At 38.8% G+C, this 19,368-nt stretch overlaps 1 pseudogene; it reads left to right on the top strand.

The window, feature by feature from the left end:
• Window positions 1–374: 374 nt before the first annotated feature.
• Window positions 375–19,355, top strand: LOC134862871 (piggyBac transposable element-derived protein 4-like; annotated as a pseudogene).
• Window positions 19,356–19,368: the final 13 nt, after the last annotated feature.

Genomic DNA, 19,368 nt, shown 5'->3' with positions numbered 1-19,368 from the left:
ATGAATTTGTCAGGAACCTCTATTTCAACAAAATAAAACAAAAAAAATTGTTTTCACTAAATTATAAAATGCTCTAGTTGAAATTAAGACCTTTGTGTTGTTAGGGTCGGTTTCGACCCAGTTATAAAAATAAGATTATAAAGCAATAATTAGAGCCAAAACTGAAATCACAAGTTCACTGTCAGCCAACACACTGACAGCCAGCTCCTCTCCCAATCATGTGAGCTTTAGGGGATTCTCATTTTGCCTTGTTTTCCAGTATACCTGCACAAAAACAAAACAAACAAAGACTGGCATGTCCAGACATGTGAGGCCAATTCAGTATAGAATTGGTGACTTGCAGAGTGCACATCTCCAATTTGTAGCATGCAAAAATGAGAAGAAGATTTTCAGTGAGCCAAGTTCTGGATAATATTTTTGGTGAAAATGAGGGAGAGGACACAGAGCAGCATAGTGATTCGGATGAGCAGGTTTCTGAGGAGGAAGACAATGTGGAGTATCATCCAGAAGACACAGACACATCTGATGAGTCTGATGAGGAGGTCACCGGTGCTGAAGCTGCTCCCGCTGAAAGATTCAAGTCCAAAAATGGTAAGATCTGTTGGAGCTCAGTACCTCCTGATGTACATGGCAGGGCAGCTGCTGCAAATGTCATCAAAATGACCCCTGGAATCACAAGGTTTGCTGTGATGAGAGTCAGCGACATCAAGACATGCTTTGAGCTATTTATGCCATTGTCACTAAAAAGAGTCATCATTGCTATGAAAAACCTTGAAGGAAAAAAAGTCCATGGCAGCATGTGGAAACACATTGATGAGGAATACCTGGATGCTTATATTGGTGTTCTTCTTGCTGGAGTGTACAGATCCTGCAATGAGGCCACTGATAGGTCTGTGGGAAGCATCGACAGGCAGAGAATATTTTCCGGGCAACAATGTCACTTCAGACCTTTCACATGATATCAAGAGTCCTCAGATTTGACAACAGAGATACCAGAGCAAGATCTGACAAGCTTGCCCCCATCAGGGATGTCTGGGAGAGATGGGTGCAGCTCCTTCCACTGATATTCAACCCAGGGCCAGAGGTGACAGTGGATGAACGTCTTGTCCCTTTCCGAGGAAAATGCCCCTTCCGGCAATACATACCCAGTAAGCCAGGGAAGTACGGCATAACAATCTGGGCAGCCTGTGATGCAAAAACCAGCTATGCCTGGAATCTACAGATTTACACAGGCAAAGCTGCGAGTGGCATCCCTGAGAAAAACCAAGGAAAACGTGTGGTCCTCGATATGACTACTGGACTGCAGGGTCACAATATCACTTGTGACAATTTTTTTTACCAGCTATGACCTTGGACAAGAACTTCTCAGGAGGAAACTTACCATGGTGGGCACAGTGAAGAAAAATAAACCTGAGCTGCTTGCTGAAATCTTGCAGGTGAAGGACAGGGCTGCACTTTCCACAAAGTTTGCTTTTACAGACACCACCACTGTTGTCTCATATTGTCCGAAAAAAAAACGGAATGTGATACTTATGTCTACTCTTCACAAAGATGCAGCTGTGTCATCAAGAAGTGACATAAAGCCCACAATTATCCTCGACTATAACAAAAACAAAGGAGGAGTGAACAACCTGGACAAGCTGACTGCCACCTACACTTGCCAGCGAATGACCAGGAGATGGCCAATGGTTGTGTTTTACAACATCCTTGATGTGTCTGCATGTAATGCATTTGTGTTGTGGACCCACATCCACCAAGGATGGAACTCAACCAAAAAAAACAAGCGGAGAATGTTTCTTGAGGAGCTGGGAAATTCCCTTGCCAAGCCACACATTGAGCGAAGGGAACGGGTGCCCCGAGACCCAGACGCTGCAACCTTGGTCAGACAGATGCAGAGCTCACCTAGAACTCCGTCCACGCCAGCATCCTCCTCAGACAGCCCTGCCTCAACATTATCCACAACAGCCACAACCACAACCCCACTCAGGCCACCTGACTCTAAAAGAAAGAGGTGTCAGGTCTGCCCAAGCAGTAAGGACAGAAAGACAAATGTATTGTGCTTCAACTGCAACAAATATCTCTGCAAAGAACACACTAAAAGTGTCACTTTTTGCCACACATGCATCTAAACACACACACACATACACATGCATGTTCTTGCACACAGAGACTTTTACTCTGATTTTGTTTTTTATTAGTGTTGGAACTAGTAATTGATTTCTATTGGTTTGATTTGCTTTATTGGTTGTTTGACCTTGAAAATCTATATTTTGTTATATTTATGTTATATATATAACATAAATATAACAAAATATATATATATTTGTTCTGCTTCTCATTTTGTGTTTGTACTAAAGTTCTATTGCTGAAAAGAGACTTTTTTGCCTTTTTCTTGAAGTAAATATATATGTGTCGAAACTGACCCGTAACACCATAGATGTTACTATAGTTAATATTAAAATGAAAAAATAAATAAAACTAATTTATTTAAGAGATGTGTTCTAAATCCCCTCAGTAATAGTCAGGTGACATAACAACCTTTTATTTATTTATATGATTCTCTTGAGGTTCATTTTATTTTCTTTTTTACTGAAATCGAGGGGTATACTGACAAAAAAAGGCCCAGGGGCCCGCACCAAAAATATTAAAACCAATATTTGTATGGATAAGGAAGCCTAACAAGGTAACCAAGAGATGAGAAACAAATTGGATGATAGATCATTGTTTTTTGTGTATTTTACAACTAAATTAAAACACGGGTCAAAACCGACCCGTTAACAATAGAGATGGTAACAGGGAACTAACACAAGACGAAGGATAAACTAAAGGGGTGAGGGATGAGAAATATGATGGATAAATTGGAATGCTTTGTTGTTGATTTTCTTGCTTGTTCCACCAACAAAAAGCCCAGCAGTCATCTCCCATCAAAGATAAACACTTCTTCTAATGAGCTGTGCATTTATGCCTTTGCTCTGCTGTGTTACAGATGGCTTATTGTGCATCCTACCTTGTAATAACGAGAGCCTTGCAGGAATCTAAAAAGACTTTATCTTCGCACAAAAGAGCATGCAAATGTGGTAAGCATGCTAAAATCCATGTTCTCTTTCAACAGTTATGGAGGTGGGAATTTTGTGAGTGGGGAGACAAGAAGTCGTTGATGTTGGTCGGGATGGCAGTAATTGTTTGGTAATTGTGTGTGTGTGTGTGTGTGTGTGTGTGTGTGTGTGTGTGTGTGTGTGTGTGTGTGTGTGTGTGTGTGTGTGTGTGTGTGTGTGTGTGTGTGTGTGTGTGTGTGTGTGTGTGTGTGTGTGTGTGTGTGTGTGTGTGTGTGTGTGTGTGTGTGTGTGTGTGTGTGTGTGTGTGTGTGTGTGTGTTCCATTAAAACAATCTTCACACAGCAGCATCGGCTTTCTTGTTGTCAATAGCAACTGTATAAGACAGAAAGCACTCTTCACCCAATTTCTTCTCTTTATCTCTCATTCTGTCATCCACTCTCCTCCATACCATCCAATTTAGCCAATTTTTCTACTCAACCTCCTCATGATTTTTATTGTATTATCCTTTTCCCTTGACTCTCCTGTCTGTCTTCTTTCACTGCCTCGTACGTCCCTAACTTTTTCAATATTCAATATCTCTCGCCTACTCTTCATGTTTACCAGCTGGTGGCTCAACAGATCAACAACATTAGGGCAGTGCCTTTAAGGTGAAATTAGGTCAATATGAACAATGTGTACAGATACTGCACAGTCTGGATTTAAATTAGCTCTCAACCAGCTAAGTGTGCTCTAACACTTCCCTCGCTCTAGTTAATTGGGATGAGTATGATCCTAATGAGCTGTAGGATAATTGAGAATGTCCTTAATGAATTTCCACCAGACACAAAATCTTTAATTCCACTGTTACAATAGTTTATTCCGATATCTACAAAACCAAATGAGCCAATAAATGGAACCATCCTTACATTTAGGTGACTTCCTTCTCTCTCGGGATCAGAAGTGACTCAGTCTTGGCTGAAATTAACTAAAATTGCATAGTCATCATCCAAGTGGTTAAGGAGACATTTGAAATTTGAAATATGTTTCAGAAGGAGAGAAACATAGACGAACGCATTTGGAGGGAAAACCATGAGACATGATTACATCAGCAAGAGATTCTGCGTATGGGGAAAGAAGGGGGGTCCCTCCACTGAACTATGTGGGACACCAGTGTATGAGGCTACCAAGAGTGTTTCATTCTGCATCACTTGTCAGAAGCAGCGATGATAGAGAAGTGAAACCATTGATACCCATTTCTGCCCGCAAGAACAGAAGAATCTGATTGTTCAGTTTGCCAAAGGCTGCAGTGATATCAGCCAGTATCAGGACTGAAAACAGACCAACTGTTCTGGGAGATTAAAGAACCTCTGCTCAAAGACTTGAGTGTGTACACAAATATGTGATGCACATGACAGAGCGTGCAGTTTGTCATGTATTATCGCCCAAAAATCTTCATTTGTAAAATAATCAGTTCAATGTGTGTTACCTCCACCAACATTTTGTTGAGTTCAGTGTTGTACAGAAACTCAAATACAGACATAGTGAAATAAAAAGTATACATACAGCTCGGATTTTACATTTTAATTAACACAACACTTACACACAACATTTACATTTACTTTGGTGACCTGTTTTTAATTTTTCATTGGTGTCTTTCTAAAGGAAAATGGGCCAGTTCCTTTGACTTATTGTTATAAATTCCGATTTAATTTGTAAGGGTGAAGACCATCTGTAATGAAATGTATTATTTTGTTATATGCGTCTTGTTTAGTGTTCGATGCTTCCTGTGATCATAGAAATGGTTGGCATTTCTGTGTGGCTTTGCTGTTTGAGCAGATAATCTCAATACAAAAACAAACAGTTTCTTACCTTTGCTGCTGCATTATTCAATTCATTCATTACAGGTCTTTGGTGCCTTGGTGTAAATGATTTCCTAAACATGTGTTTCACACTCAGTAAATCCTGGAGATTGAGATATCAAAAATGTTCACTCTGGCTTGAATATGTTCAACACAGAGCAGATCATCAACAATTTAATTTGGTAGGTAATCAGAGAATGTGTAAATATAATTAATTTTAGTATAGAAAGACAAACGGCTTCTAGATGTGAAGAATACCGGCTCACAATAGTGAAAGGCATGGACATGTTTTTCCAAATGGTATTTTTAATTGCCGACATAAGCGGGAGAATAGGAAGCACTGCTTTGACAAATGGATCCATCAGCCACAGGCAAACGATAACAGTACATATGTGACTAGATGAGTGTTCAAGAGATTCATTACTCGCTATTTTCCACAAAATCTCACATCCGCTGCCCAAGCCTCTCAGCATTCTTTGATTTAAAACAAAGTGAGGTTTGTCTAGGAGCTCTGTAGTGAAGAGGAGGAGGATGGGTTGGAATTTTCTCTCATCTCAATTGCTCTTTCTCTGCCTCTATATCTCCCGATGGCTAAGAAGAGGCCTTCAGGGTTTTAACAAGGGGTCTCAAAAAATAAAAGGTACAAAGGCCTAGCCAATTCAAGATATTTTGTGTGTGTGTGTGTGTGTGTGTGCGAGAGACAGTGAGAAAGATTGTGCTGTGTGTATGAAGAACAAAATAATGTAGGGTTTTAGTTTGTGGGGGGAGGGGATGAGAAGGAAAACCTGTAAGGGGGAAAAGAATACACTTAGGAATACACTAAGACATATTCACCATATAGCCAACAGATGTTTCTCCCATATTAGGATATAGGCCATACATTCATCCTCTGCACTGCTCCAACAGTATTTAAGAACTATGTTACATTAACTACCCTTGGTATAAAAAATATCTTGGTTTTATACAGTTTGATTTTTTTGTCTTTTGTCGCTCACACTCACAGATGCTTGTTGTTTGATTGAAATAAAATTCTGAAAAGAGGTTCATCATATTAAAAATGTCAGCTTACTGGTTACAGTATAATATACATCCTCTGTCTTTTAGGAGTGGAACTCATTACAAACCATGTCTAGCATAGCTAGCTACGATTAAGGCAGACTGAAAGAGTGACTCGGTTTTTGGGGAACATCCAAACTCTAACATTGTGGTGGGCAGTACAAAACAAACATAGCTTAGTTAAATCTGCAGAACATTTGAACATAGACAACACGCATTTCCATAAGCACTAGGTCCCTCTGGAGAGAGGCGCCTGTATATAGTAACAGGTACCATAATGAGACAGTGAGGGACAGCTGTGCAGGCAGGACGCAGGTCACAGGGGTAATCAGCTGATGGGACGCAGGTGCGACAAGCAGGAGGCTCATGACAGGGACCTGGTGGGCAGGTGAGGTACAGCTTAGATAACCCAAACTAACACATGACACAGACAGACAGAAATAGAGAGTCCGTGTTTTAATCCTGATCATGGATTTTAGATATTGATTATATTGATAGAGTTTATCAGTGTCCCAAGTGTAGTCACCCACACTCACACACAATCTTGCTACCCTGTGCTTTATTATTATTCCCTTTTTAATTTGGCTTAGGTAATATATTTAATGAACAAAAGCTTACCCATTATGTGAGGTCAAACTGGACTGTTATGATCCATATTATTACTGCTTTTTAATGCAGTCTCTCTTCGACAAAGACTTACTTTGCTAGTGAACATGTATTACATTTTACTGTGAAATCACTGTTTTATCTACCTTTCAACTACACACCTGAAGAAGAAGAATTTATTGTGTGTCCTAACTATATTGCCTTCATCAAACTAGTCAGCATGTAACAGTCAGCTTATATTTCTCCAGGAGATTTCTCTGAGTTGTATAACAATCTCTGGGATTATGGCGGTATGTAGAGTTGCTTTACAAAGATGTTATGCATTATTGCTGTATATTTAACATAGGAGCCTTCCACTATACCTATTATGTGATATGATTATAGCTCCAGGTAACAACATACTATTCTTTGGCTTTGTTGCTGAGCTAAGACAAAAAGCCTCTCTTCCTCCCTTGGTTTTCGTGGCTTGCTGGGCCTGCAGAGAGGAAATAACAGAAATACAGCGCTGAGCTCAGCTTCTTCTGGAAGCTGAATGTTTGTTGCCTTTTATCTGCCTTCCTCGTACAGGCACACAAAGACATACTTCTCTCTGAGAATTATGGCTGCTAACAAGCATAGCTTACTGTGCATTGCCACATTATGACAGTGGGAGCATGAAGTGATTGGTTATTGTAAAATCAACTTGATGAAGCAAGGTCAGGAGCGAAACCCAGTAAGACATCATAAATGCAACCCCTAGACATTGTAGTAGTAGTGAGATAGTTTACAGAAATAACCAAGTGTTTGAAGTTGTTTTCAGTAGTTTCTTATGGTCATAAACCTTTAAAGATAAATAGCCATAGGCCGTTCGACTTGTCGGATGTTTTCAGACTCTGACTTATGGTTGGACTTTATCCATCCAATCCCTTTTAAGAGTTTCCGTGTAAATATGGTGACCCTGAAAACAATGAACAGTATGACAATTGTTGCAATACTAATTAACATTTGGTGAAACAAAGTATGATGATAATGTGTGACCCGACATATATGCTGCAGGGTTACTGTATATCCTTTGAAAGCAAAGTCTCTCGCATAGGCACAGCTTTTTATCCCACAAGATATATGAAAGTGCAGTAATGGTGCAACCTGTACACTGTCAGACCCGCTGCTATAGTGGCAGTACAGCCAGAAGAGCACTAACGTTGGATGGAAAATGCAGAGTTGTCTACTACTAGCCTAGACTGGTCAATGCAGCACCTTACACACCACTGAATCATTTCCTACAACTTTCATTCTCTCTGTACCATTACATGTACAACAATCCAACCTGCATATACCCAAGTGTGCAACAAATAAGCCACAAAAAAGTAATTAAAAAATGTGTGGGGGCGGAGGGTGAGGTCTGCTAATTAAAAAAGTGGGCAGTTAATTTCAGCCACAAAAGGATCAACTTTAAAAGGCTCAGCTTAACTGAATGGGAGCATAGTCACAAACCTCTCTGCAAGCATGAATATCAAATAATGTGTGAATGGTACTAAAAATAACCACAGAGGCACATCTTATTCTGTGTTACCAGATAATTGGATAAGATAGAATTAGATATTAGATATCACTCTCTGTCTCTCTCTCCAGCTTGCTTTATGAATGCAGAAAAGCTTGGCAGTCCTAGATTCATTAAATCATTTTTGTTTGACCTTAGGTTGATCAAAAACATGTACAGTAGGTCCATGTCCAAAATAATAATTATTCTATGAAATCAGATGCTTCTGTCTGTTGGCTGTGTGTGTTTTAGGGGGTTAAGTTTAGTTTGTGGACTGCAGTTGATATTTTTAACAGTGACACCATACGCTGGCTAAGTTTTTAGTTAACACTTCTATTCCATTGACATGAATCCTCAAGATCTTATACATATCTTAGTGTATCCATACACAAGACATACAGGAAGACAATCCTGGTAAGGAAATTAGTGCCATATCTGTACAGTGCTTTACAATATAATATAATGAATGTCTACAGCTAATGTAGCAAGAGGCCCAAAAGTAAAATGTGCCTTCAATGGTTACATCGAGGCATACCTTTTATAAAAACAACACGTGCAAGCAAGTTAACTGGTTAGTCTTAAAAGTTAAAACATGTGATGCATCTATGGCTGTATTTTATCCATCTAGTGCTGGTTGAAAAAGCACATATTTCACTTATGGAAGTGCGTGGTTAACCTAAGCAGATGGAGCACTGCAAAAGAAAGAGATAACAAGTGGATATAAAGTGATCTAATGAACAAGTTGTTTTCAAGTCGCCTTTTGAACTTTCTAGAAAGACTGTTTTCCTGAACAGAAGCAGAAAGTAATATCACTCAGGGCTTAAGAGAGATTGATCTACCTGTCCATCATCTCCTCCTGCGTGATTGGCAGACTGGAAGCTGCTCAGGGAATGAAAAGTGCTGCTCTGCTAGACTGTGTGTTGCCTTAGGAGGGCGCCTCCCTGAGAGAGGTTAACACCTGCTAAACCTGCTGAGGCTCGTGGGAGGACGCTTCTATAAAAAGGGTTTAGTTTGGAGAGAGGAAGATAAACACACAAACCGCTTCCACCTCCATTTGACTGTTCTGCTTTACTGGGCAAAGATAATTAAATTGACATTCACATCAAATCAAGAGACACGTTTGAATAACTGTTGACCTCTCTGTAGAGGCCTGTCAGTTTTTTTACTGTCAGATGTCAATGTTATTTAGGGTATTTGACTTACCCCCTAAAGCACAGGTTTAAGTTGTTAGTATTGAATATAGAAAAGGCCTAATGCCGGGCAATTGGCCTTTTGAATTCTCTAATCACTAGCACTTACGGCTGACTACAAATACAATATAAAATCTGTTCATGGAACAACACCTGTTGATTGTTGAATATAAATTGCATGATAACATCCAAAGTGCAAATTACTGTTGCCTTTATTTTAGCACTGGGATGTTTATATTCCTGAAGCTTCAGCCCCAGAGCTGTGGAAATATAGTTCCTTTATTTGTAGACAATGAATTGAATTTACATTTGAAAGGATGGGACCACTTTGCAATGCTTAGTGCTTTGTCGCTCTATTGTTTCATTTAACCACAAGGCACTGGGGAAGGATGTTGTTTTTCTCATCATTATTGAAATTTAAACCACATGGAAAACACAAAATTGCAAAATACTGGTCACATGGTCTGTTGCAGACTCCTAATGTTATATATTTGTTCAATTTCAATTATTTATCTTAAAAAAATGTGCATGGACAGGAGAAAAACCATGCAGCTGATTTGACCCAGAGTCAAATGTTTTGCAGCTTGATCAAATAGGCAAGAAATCTTCAAAAGCTTCCGTAAAATTACAACATTCTTGGGGGAAAAAAACATAATGTTGACAAATTCTGTTTTCAAATCGCAGAGTTAAGCTCAATTAGAGAATGGTGGCACATTGTTATTGGTGAGTGCAAGAGTACAATTATAGGTTGACTGGATGGTGATGAGAGTGTTGTGTGGCAGCGGCACTGACAATAAGAGAGGAGGCAGAGCTTCAGGTGGCAAAGTTGAAGATGATTAGATTTTGGTTGTGAGTCATGATGAAGGAAATGATAAGAAAGTATATTTTACAAGATTAAGATAGTTTGGACATGTTCAAAGGAGTACGTTGAGTTTTTGAGTCCAAGGATACCGAAGACGGAGCTGCCAGGCAAGAAAAAAAAGAAAAGGCCAAGGAGAAGATGACACTTGCTGATTCCTTTCCTCGACATCCAGACATCAGAACATGCACTTCCTAAAATTGTACAGCAAATGTGTATGACTTAGCGGAGGGCAAAGTGTATCACGCAGACTACACAGTAAAAAACCTAGTGTTAATTTTACTCCTTAAGAGTTGAATTTAACTCTCTGTCAGATAACATTTGGTCCCACTCGAAATTAGTGTAAATTTTACTCTATAGCCAGTGTAAGATTTCCAGAGTTAATTTTACTCCATTTTGTGTCAAAATTAACAATGAAATGTGTAAAAACATTTAACACTGTGATCTGTTTACACTGTCAGAGTAAATTTATTTCACTACATAGAGTAGTTTTCTACTCTAAATATGGTTAAATTACGTGCGTATTAAGTGTATATATTTTTTTATTTTATATGAATGAAATAGTAATAATTCTTAACTGCTGTAATATATAAGGCAATACACACAATCGGGTACTGTATCACACCTTTTATTGCCTGATTAGAGATAACAGTATGGGACAATGTACATTGCTGTGTCATTTTCCCCACATGACATTTTTAGGTCAAAAGGCCTTTGATAAGGCAGATCATCAACATTAAAGGCAACACATTCTTTTTTTGTCTTAGTCACTTCATAAGCAAAATAATGTTCATTAAAAGCTACAGTAAATAAAGGAATGGTGAGCAGCACCGGTTTCTCATGTATAATCACAACCGATTCGACCTGGTAAAACAGTGGCATTTCAAATTCAACTTCACCACAAACGACCAGGTGTGGGCGGTATACATATCCATTGTGCTTAGCCCACGTCACTTTAATAACCTTATCACAATTGGACATTTTCATTTGCATAGCAATCACTGAACCACCTTTAATCATATTTAAAGAGACACATTTTCCTGGACCAATGTCCAAGCGAAGGAAGGTTGTTGAGGATCGCCACTTGTGTGCCATATGATTCTGGTGCTTTTTGGCCAATGTTTTGGTGACATTTTTAAAGGACTTAAGCTGTGTCTTGAAAAAATTGTGTTTACCTTCATATCGCATGCACCAGCTATGGAGTACAGGTCCTATTTTCTGAATGCATCTAGGGTAATGAATCAGGAAATGATGTTTTGGTAACAGTCTTTTATGAGGATATACCTCCTTGAACAGTGTGTGATGCTCAACAATCAAATGTTTCAAATACACGCATAAGCCTTGAGATAAAATGGGCGAGAAAACAATGTTGACGATCTGTAACAACAATAAAAGCAGGGTCCAGTGTTGGTCTGTAGAGGCTACCAAATCTCCAAATATAAGGGGAACATTCCTCAGCAAGCACCATGACTGAATTGCGTTTAGTCCCAAATCATTAGACTCTGCACTTAAATTCACAGCCACTGGCCTATTACATCTCTCTGTAAATCCATATCAAAACATAGTATTCTTGAATTCAGTTCTGCCAGTGTAATTTTTTCTTTCAAATAAAAAAACAGCTGCTTTAATTCAAATTTGGGGGGGCCAACCTTCAAAAAGTCAGCATCCTAAAAGAGATTCTCGGTTTGTAAAAATTTTTTTAAATGAATTTAGTAACATGATCTCTTCACCCAAATACATAAAAAGAAGGCCTAGTCCATTTCTTGGCATGGCACGGGGCCCTTTGGGTAGAACACAAATTTGGGAGCCTTAAAATTTTTTCATTTGGGAAGTCCTTTTTTTCGCAAACAAAACCACAGAAATACCTTGCACGAAACTCTAAACCAACCCAAACAACTTGTGGGCCTAAATTATCTCCAGCCCTGTATAACATTTCCCGAACACAACCCCAAACATGGAAAACCCAAATGCCATTACCCTAACGTTTGAATCACAAAAATAGGATCAAAATACACTAAACCTAACCTTAATCCTGAGCATAAACAAGGCACAAAGATGTAAATTGGCCAAATAAAATTTCCCATTTCGGTAGAAATTTTAAAGTAAAAAAATCCCATCCATTTTATGAACTCCCTCGGGGACCCAAGGGGGAAATTCGAAACGCATAAAACATTTAATCTGTACAGGGTGCTCTCGGGGAAAATAGGGATTTTTTGGAAGAAAGAGCCACCCCAAAAAATCTTTGATTTTTTGAATCACTTTATTTTGGGTTTTTTACATTTCTTTTGGCATGTTCTTTTTTAAATTTTGAGTTTTGCGAAAAAATTGGGAAAAATACTAAATTTGTTCTTTCCATTTGGTCATAGTTCCTGTCTTTTTGTTGAGCCCAATCAAACTTGACCAAATTACAAGCCCCACGGCTCCCCTTTTCCCATTGCGGGCATAAATTTTGATTGTTTTATCGGAATTTGAGCTTAAGGTTTCCTAATTTCAAAACACCCCTCAACTTTCTTGCATGTTCTTCCTTTTGTCAGAAAAACCCCCGGAAACTGACCTCTAGCATGCTCTGTTACCTGCACATTCCCCCCAAAGGTCACAACAAAAATAATAACAAACGGGCTACCCCTGTCCCTTAAGATCGAAATGACAGAGGCAAATATTTACAAATTTCTGAGAAAACCTTCTCTGACTCAACCTCACCCATATGGTCTTCTGCAACTTTCTCCAATTTAAACACTTTGCAACGGGTGGTTCATTTTCAACAAAAACATTAAAACCACTTTTTTAAAAATGGGACTTTTAAAAAGGCTTCCTAAAACCCAAAAAACTTTAAAAAAAAACGTGACATTTTTCCCACATTTAAAATAAAGGGGTCTTTCCTGTACAAGCCCAAAGAAAAAAACTTTGGGGCTTTTAAGATTTTTTCCCTCACCAAGTTCTTTGCGCAAAGAAAGCACCTCATTGTTTAACGCCCCATTCGACTCGAAACTCTGCATCTTGGTTTTTCCTTTCTTTTCCCCCACATCAATGCTGTAAAGGGGGTTTTGCAAAAAATAAAAAAAAATTTTTCAACACGACTGAAAGTACAAAAGCTAGTCCTTAAAGGTTTCACCGGGGGTCCGACTCCCGGGGTTTTTTTGCAGGGAAGTGCATCTTGTCGATAGAAATGAAAAAGGGGTAAGCGCTTTTTTGGGCCCTGGAAAGGGAGGTGGGGCGACTGCTTTGATTATGGTTCAAAGCGCCACGCTTTTCCCCGTCGAAACAAAACACATTCAACAACCTATTTATTAAAAATTTAAAAACAAAACATGAATCACTCCAAAAAATTTAAAAGGGATTCAAAATTTGAAAAAAAAGATGTTTAAATTATTAAATTTTATGTAGGTACCTTTTTTGGAAATTTATGGGTGATTACGCATGAAGCTAATTTTTCCCTGGCCTCTTTCGCCCTGTGCGGAGGGGGTAGCAGATGTAGCGCAGTATGAGGTTGCAGTCACTGCCCCACCCTAGAGGCCAAAAGTACAGGTTAACATTTACCAAATTTCCCACCTCCTCAATAATTTGCAACATCTTCTTAACATTAAAAGACAACCTTTTCGATTTAAAGTGATTTCAGCTTTTGCGCATAAATCAAAAAGGTCTGTGGGGGGGGCCCACCAGGGCTTTTTTTTTTTTACTTTTGTTTGAAAGTGGTAGCCACCTCTCCAAATTGTTGGCAGTCGCTCACCAAACATAAGTCTGAAAAACCGTTCTACTATTTGAAAAAGAAAAAAAAAAGAAAAAAGGGAAAGGACCTTGGGACATTTTTCAATTGTCTCAGTATTCAAGAATTAGAGCCATACCGTCCTGGTGTTCCAGGGAAACCCTGGAAAAACTGAAAGACCTGTGATTTGCTTTTCAGACCATGGCATGGGGAAACGAAAGTGCTTTCACTTTTCACGGGGTGGGGTACCCATCAGCAGGTGTCCAACACAAACGATACGGATTCCCCTTCCCGTCTCAGACTTTGGGCGGCAGAAAGGTCTAACGCCCATGGCCTGGACCACCAACTTTAGAAAAAGACAAATTTTTTTGTTACCTTTTTAACACACATTTTTAAATCCTCCTGTCAAACAATTTCAAGGTTGAAATTCCACCTCTGATAAATATTTCCTTTTTGGAGTCCTAATGCTGGGCCTCTTTCCCCCTTTCAAATTTTTTTTCTTAACCCCATGGGAAGGGATCCTGAACCCCTTTTAGGGGGAGAATGAAGTATAAGTATCCTGTGTTAACATTCATAGAATCAGCATTTTAAGGGGAAAAAATATTTCAAAAAACCTTTTTCTTACTAGCCTTTTGGAAGATGGGCCTTTAAGATAGGAAAAGAGGACAATCCCCGTGCATAATCACCCACACTCCCGGAGATTTGGTGTTTCAACAATTAACATTCAAAATGCATTGAACAAAATAACCTAAACCAATTGCAAAAAGTTTAAAAATTCCATAAAGTATTTTAAAATAATTTTACCCATGTTTTTCTTACTCTGCGGGAAATATTTTTTTTTTAGTGTCTTTGGTTGTTTTGAATAAATTTGTTTTTGTAACCCCCCATGTTCGGGTCCCCCCTAGGGGGGCCTTTGTGTCAAGATTTTTTCAATTACAAAGGGTTAAAAGTGGATATTTAATTTTTAAAAAGTTTGGAAATTACAAAAAAACGATCACCCAAATTAAACATGTACTTTAAACTCCCAAAACACGCAACAGACACTCCACTTTTGCTTCATGTTAGCGGCAAGGCTTTTTGGGGGGACTTCCTCCGGGGCAAAAAGGTTCCCACTGGGTCACACAAAGAGATTTGGATCCTGTTCTTTTAGATGCTTGAGCAATGCACTGAGGGTTACCTGGGCCCTTTAAAATTTAAAACAATTCATAGTCAATCACCATTCAACCATGTGTGTGTACGCATAGCAAGTATACATTACCCTGTCATTGGCCAATAAACAAGAAAGGTCCCTTTAGCCTTTTTAAAGACCTCCTCAAAAACCCACGTCGAAATTTGTTGGGTCATGGACTTGAGTCCAACCGGCTATCTTCATCTGTTAAAATTTAATACCACTAAAGTAAAAAAATAAATAGTGCACAAAAATTTTGATGAAATAATTGCAAAGCAAAGCAATTGAACAAATTAGGGACTTTCAACCAATTAAGTGCCTACCCCCAAAAACACCAAAAAGTTCTTTAGGCACTTTTTACTTTGCTCTCCACCAAACAAACACCAGCAGCTTTTCTGTAAAATTTAAGGAAGGGTTTAATACTGTTAAAATTCCATCAAAATATTCTCTGAAAAAAGCAAAGTTATTAGAAAAAGTAATTGTCCCAATAAACACTCCGAGTTATGGTACCAAAACTAAATTTTGGGGTGCAAAAAAACTTTTTTACTGACCTTCAGTCTTCCCCAATATTTCTTGCTTCGCAATTGGTTGAAATAACCAAGACTATTTTTGGGTTTCAACAGGCACAAATTTTAAACCGGAACATAACACTTGCAAAATATGGGACCTTGGCAGAAACCAAGTTTTCAAGCAAATTCTAACATTTTGGTAAAAGCTACTTTAAAACATTGGGCAGAACCAGTTGTCAAACTAAATTTTTTAACATTTGGGAAGCACGTTAAAATCACATTGGGGAAAACCACGTTGTCAGCTAAATTTCTAAATTTTTTGGTTGCTACGTTAAAGTCACATTGGGGAAAACCCCGTTTAAGTAAATTTTAAAATTTTTTTGCTCGTTTAAAATCACATTTGGCAAAACCACGTTGTCAAGTGTTAAAATAATCATATATTTAAACGGGAAATTTAAAAGATAATTTACTGTTTTCGGGCGATCAATTTTTCCATTTCCGGTTTATTTCAGGGTTGTTGTTTTTTGCCCAGGGCAAAAGCTAAAATTTTTTTTTTAATTGGTAGAGGGGGAAGGACCAGTGAGTTGCATACAAACACAAACCCCCTCTCCTCTCACTCTTGGGCTGCAAAGAACAGTTGCCTGTTTAATAACATAAACCCCAAAAATTGCTAATAAATATCGTAGTGACAGCTCCGGACTTCCTAACAAGATGGCGACGGTGACGTCATAAAGGCCCCCCCCGACACGTCAGCCTATAAGGGGATCCAGCCCCCCCTACCAAACCAAGAGACACACAGCGGGGGGCGTCTGATTTTTAAGTTTTTTATTTTATGGCGGAAAGGGTTTCTTAAAAAATGTAAGGATGTGAAATCGAGCTCTCTTTTGTTCCGGCCGCCAGACAGTAACTACTGAGACTCCCTCTCATGGGCCCGTGACCGTGTCCCGGCTAGACCACAGCGTGAACTTTTGGAAAGGCCCACTACTATTTCCCTTTTAAAAAACCCCTTTATAACTTTAGGGGGTTTTTCTTTCTTATTTTAAACCGTCTCTGGGGTTCAAATAAACAAAAATTCTCACAAGCTAATTGCTAACATTTTGGGAAAAACACTTTAAAACCATTGGGGAAAACCCTTGTCAACTAAATTGCTAACATTTTGGGGAATGCACGTTAAATCACTTTGGCAGAAACCACTTGTCAAGCTTTAAAAGGGTAAACAATTTGGGAAGCACTTTAAATCCATTGGGCAAAACCAGTTTCAAACTAACTTCTAAATTTTGGGACATTAACCTAACTCCCAACCCGGCGAACAACTTAAATCATCACTACCCTTTCTCGCAAAAAGTTAACAAGCAATTACAGTTTAAATGTGTCTTTCAATTTCTTAACAACTATATTACTTCCAAAAAATTCTTACGTTAGCAGTCAAAAGCTTGAACTTGAACATGATCGATTTCTAACTCTCTATCTATCAGTCTAACATAAATTTAAAAGCCTCATTTCCCTCGTCGCAAATATTGCAAAAAATTGGTCGTTTGGGGGAAAATATTCAGTGGGAAAACCACAAAAGCCAAAAAAATTACCACGATAGTCTACAGGGAAGATATTTCCCGCGTGCCATCTCAAGCTCATTGGTAGTTTAGCGTCAAGGGTAACACAATTTGCCCTCACCAAAAAATTTATTGTTATATGTGGGTTTAAAAAACCCTTTTCATGACAAAAGGCATTTCAAAGTAGATTACAATTCTATTGCAGGGGCAATTTTCGAAGAAAAAACGTTTGTCTAAAGAAAGCCCATAGTGTTGCAGCGATGGTAAATCACCCCACGTTTAACCCAGTCAACCGCTACCGAACTTTCCGGGAGGGTTTTAAAAAATGTAAGAGGAAAAGAGCCAAACAAACCCCAATCAAAATTAAACCAACAAACTATGCTAAAAATCATATGTTTTTTGTTGAAAAACAGGGGGCACTTACCAAAGGGCCTCTTTTTCCAGTCGGGAGCATTTTTTTTTTCTGGTGCAGGTTACAAAACTTCAGAAACAGTGGCGGGAATATTGGAAGGGAATCGTTGAGGGAATTCATCACGCTGTAGAGTAAATGTTTTCACTGCATGTACACAGAATTTGACTCTCATCTTTAACTCTACTGTTTGGTCAAGTTTACTCTTCACAGTAATGGAAATACACTATCTAGTTTTAAATAACTTAACTCTGAAAAATTAACAACCCATTTTTTACTGTGTAGGGCATAGATTTGTGGGAAGCCTTTCTTTAGATATAATAAGTAAATAATAAAAGGAAGTTTGCCAATGACGGTAGCTTGTCTTTTAAAAGTAACAACTCTAGAGATGTTTCTTTCTGACCAAAGACCTTACTGCTTGGCCCCTCAAATGGTAGACTCCCAAAGAAGTACCAGGTATCATTTACCGGCCACAACTTTTTCTACTTGCATCCAAAAAAAGAGCTATTCAAACTGAGGAGTGCTGTTTCTTACCATGCAGTAGAAATGTGACATAAGTGAGAGAGCTCTGTAAATAGACTCAGGGGAGCAGGGCTAAGGTGTGTGTTGTTTGCTTGTTTGTTTGTTTGTTTGTTTGTTTGTTTGTTTGTTTGTGTGTGTGTGTGTGTGTGTGTGTGTGTGTGTGTGTGTGTGTGTGTGTGTGTGTGTGTGTGTGTGTGTGTGTGTGTGTGTGTGTGTGTGTGTGTGTGTGTGTGTGTGTGTGTGTGTGTGTGTGTGTGTGTGTGTGTGTGTTGTTTGTGTGCAAGGATTCATCTGTTTGGGTGTACTTACATGTACTGCATAATGCATGTTTAGAAAATGCTCTGGCAATATGCCTGTTCAGAAACCAATTAATCATCATAGCAATGCCAGACTAGACCGGCTCCAGAGATCTCCTATGTATCCAAGTAAACCTTAGCTTAGCAAAATGGAAGAGGGCTTTTCAGAATTTAACGTTACGTGGTTATGTATAAATCCAGGTCCATTCTCTGCGTTATGGCTACATTTGTAAATTCCACCTGAGTCCATCCTTCAGTACAGCATGTTCTTGGCTCATGTTATATTGAACATAAAGAATGCACCTAGGGACAGTAAGCTATCTCAAGTTACTGACTGTAAAGGTTTCAGTAATAATTTATCAGATAGAATCTGTGAGGCTAGAGGTGTATATTGCACTGGGGATGCTTGGGCTCAGTATGTTGATGGATACACAGAAACAGAAGGATCCAGACATTGGTGTAATTAGACAACATGCAAGTTTATGCAAATGAAGATAAATATTTGCTCTACATTTTGATTTGATATACATTTTTCTATGTCCTTTATATTTAGAAAAGATAAACAATTTGACCGTCGCCTTCCATCAATTGTTAGAAGAAAAAACCACACAGACAGAGGTTTTTCTTATACTAATATGGATTGCATGCTACCAACATGTTACATTCTGATAATGGCTTTTATAAACTCGTGGATTTAGCAAACTCCATGTGATTAGCCCAGACTTTCAATTGTCAGATTTGCTGACTTCCCCGTCTTTACATCATAAATCTTCTGCCACCAAATCAAGGTAGATTGAGAACTAGTGAGCCATTTTGTGTGTCTTTTTGTGGAGGGCAGAGCAACCAACTAAGCTGAATCATTGCACCAAACCACCAACAGCCAATCTCCGAGAGCCCATGATGATGCCCCCCCTCATGGCCTGTTGCCGTGGTAACAGTGCTGCAAGTACCTCTATAGCTCTTATATCTCTGGTTATGGCTGTCCGTGTCCATTCTTAGGTGAAGGGATTGATCACCATTCTGCTCGCCAAGTGTCAAATCAGGGTGAAACTGGGGCTGAACAGCCACACTTGAACAGCTTGGAATT

The sequence above is a fragment of the Eleginops maclovinus genome, chromosome 4 (assembly GCF_036324505.1).
Source record: "Eleginops maclovinus isolate JMC-PN-2008 ecotype Puerto Natales chromosome 4, JC_Emac_rtc_rv5, whole genome shotgun sequence".
In the NCBI taxonomy this organism is placed as follows: Eukaryota; Metazoa; Chordata; class Actinopteri; order Perciformes; family Eleginopidae; genus Eleginops; species Eleginops maclovinus.
This window is presented reverse-complemented; position numbering and strand designations above follow the sequence as displayed.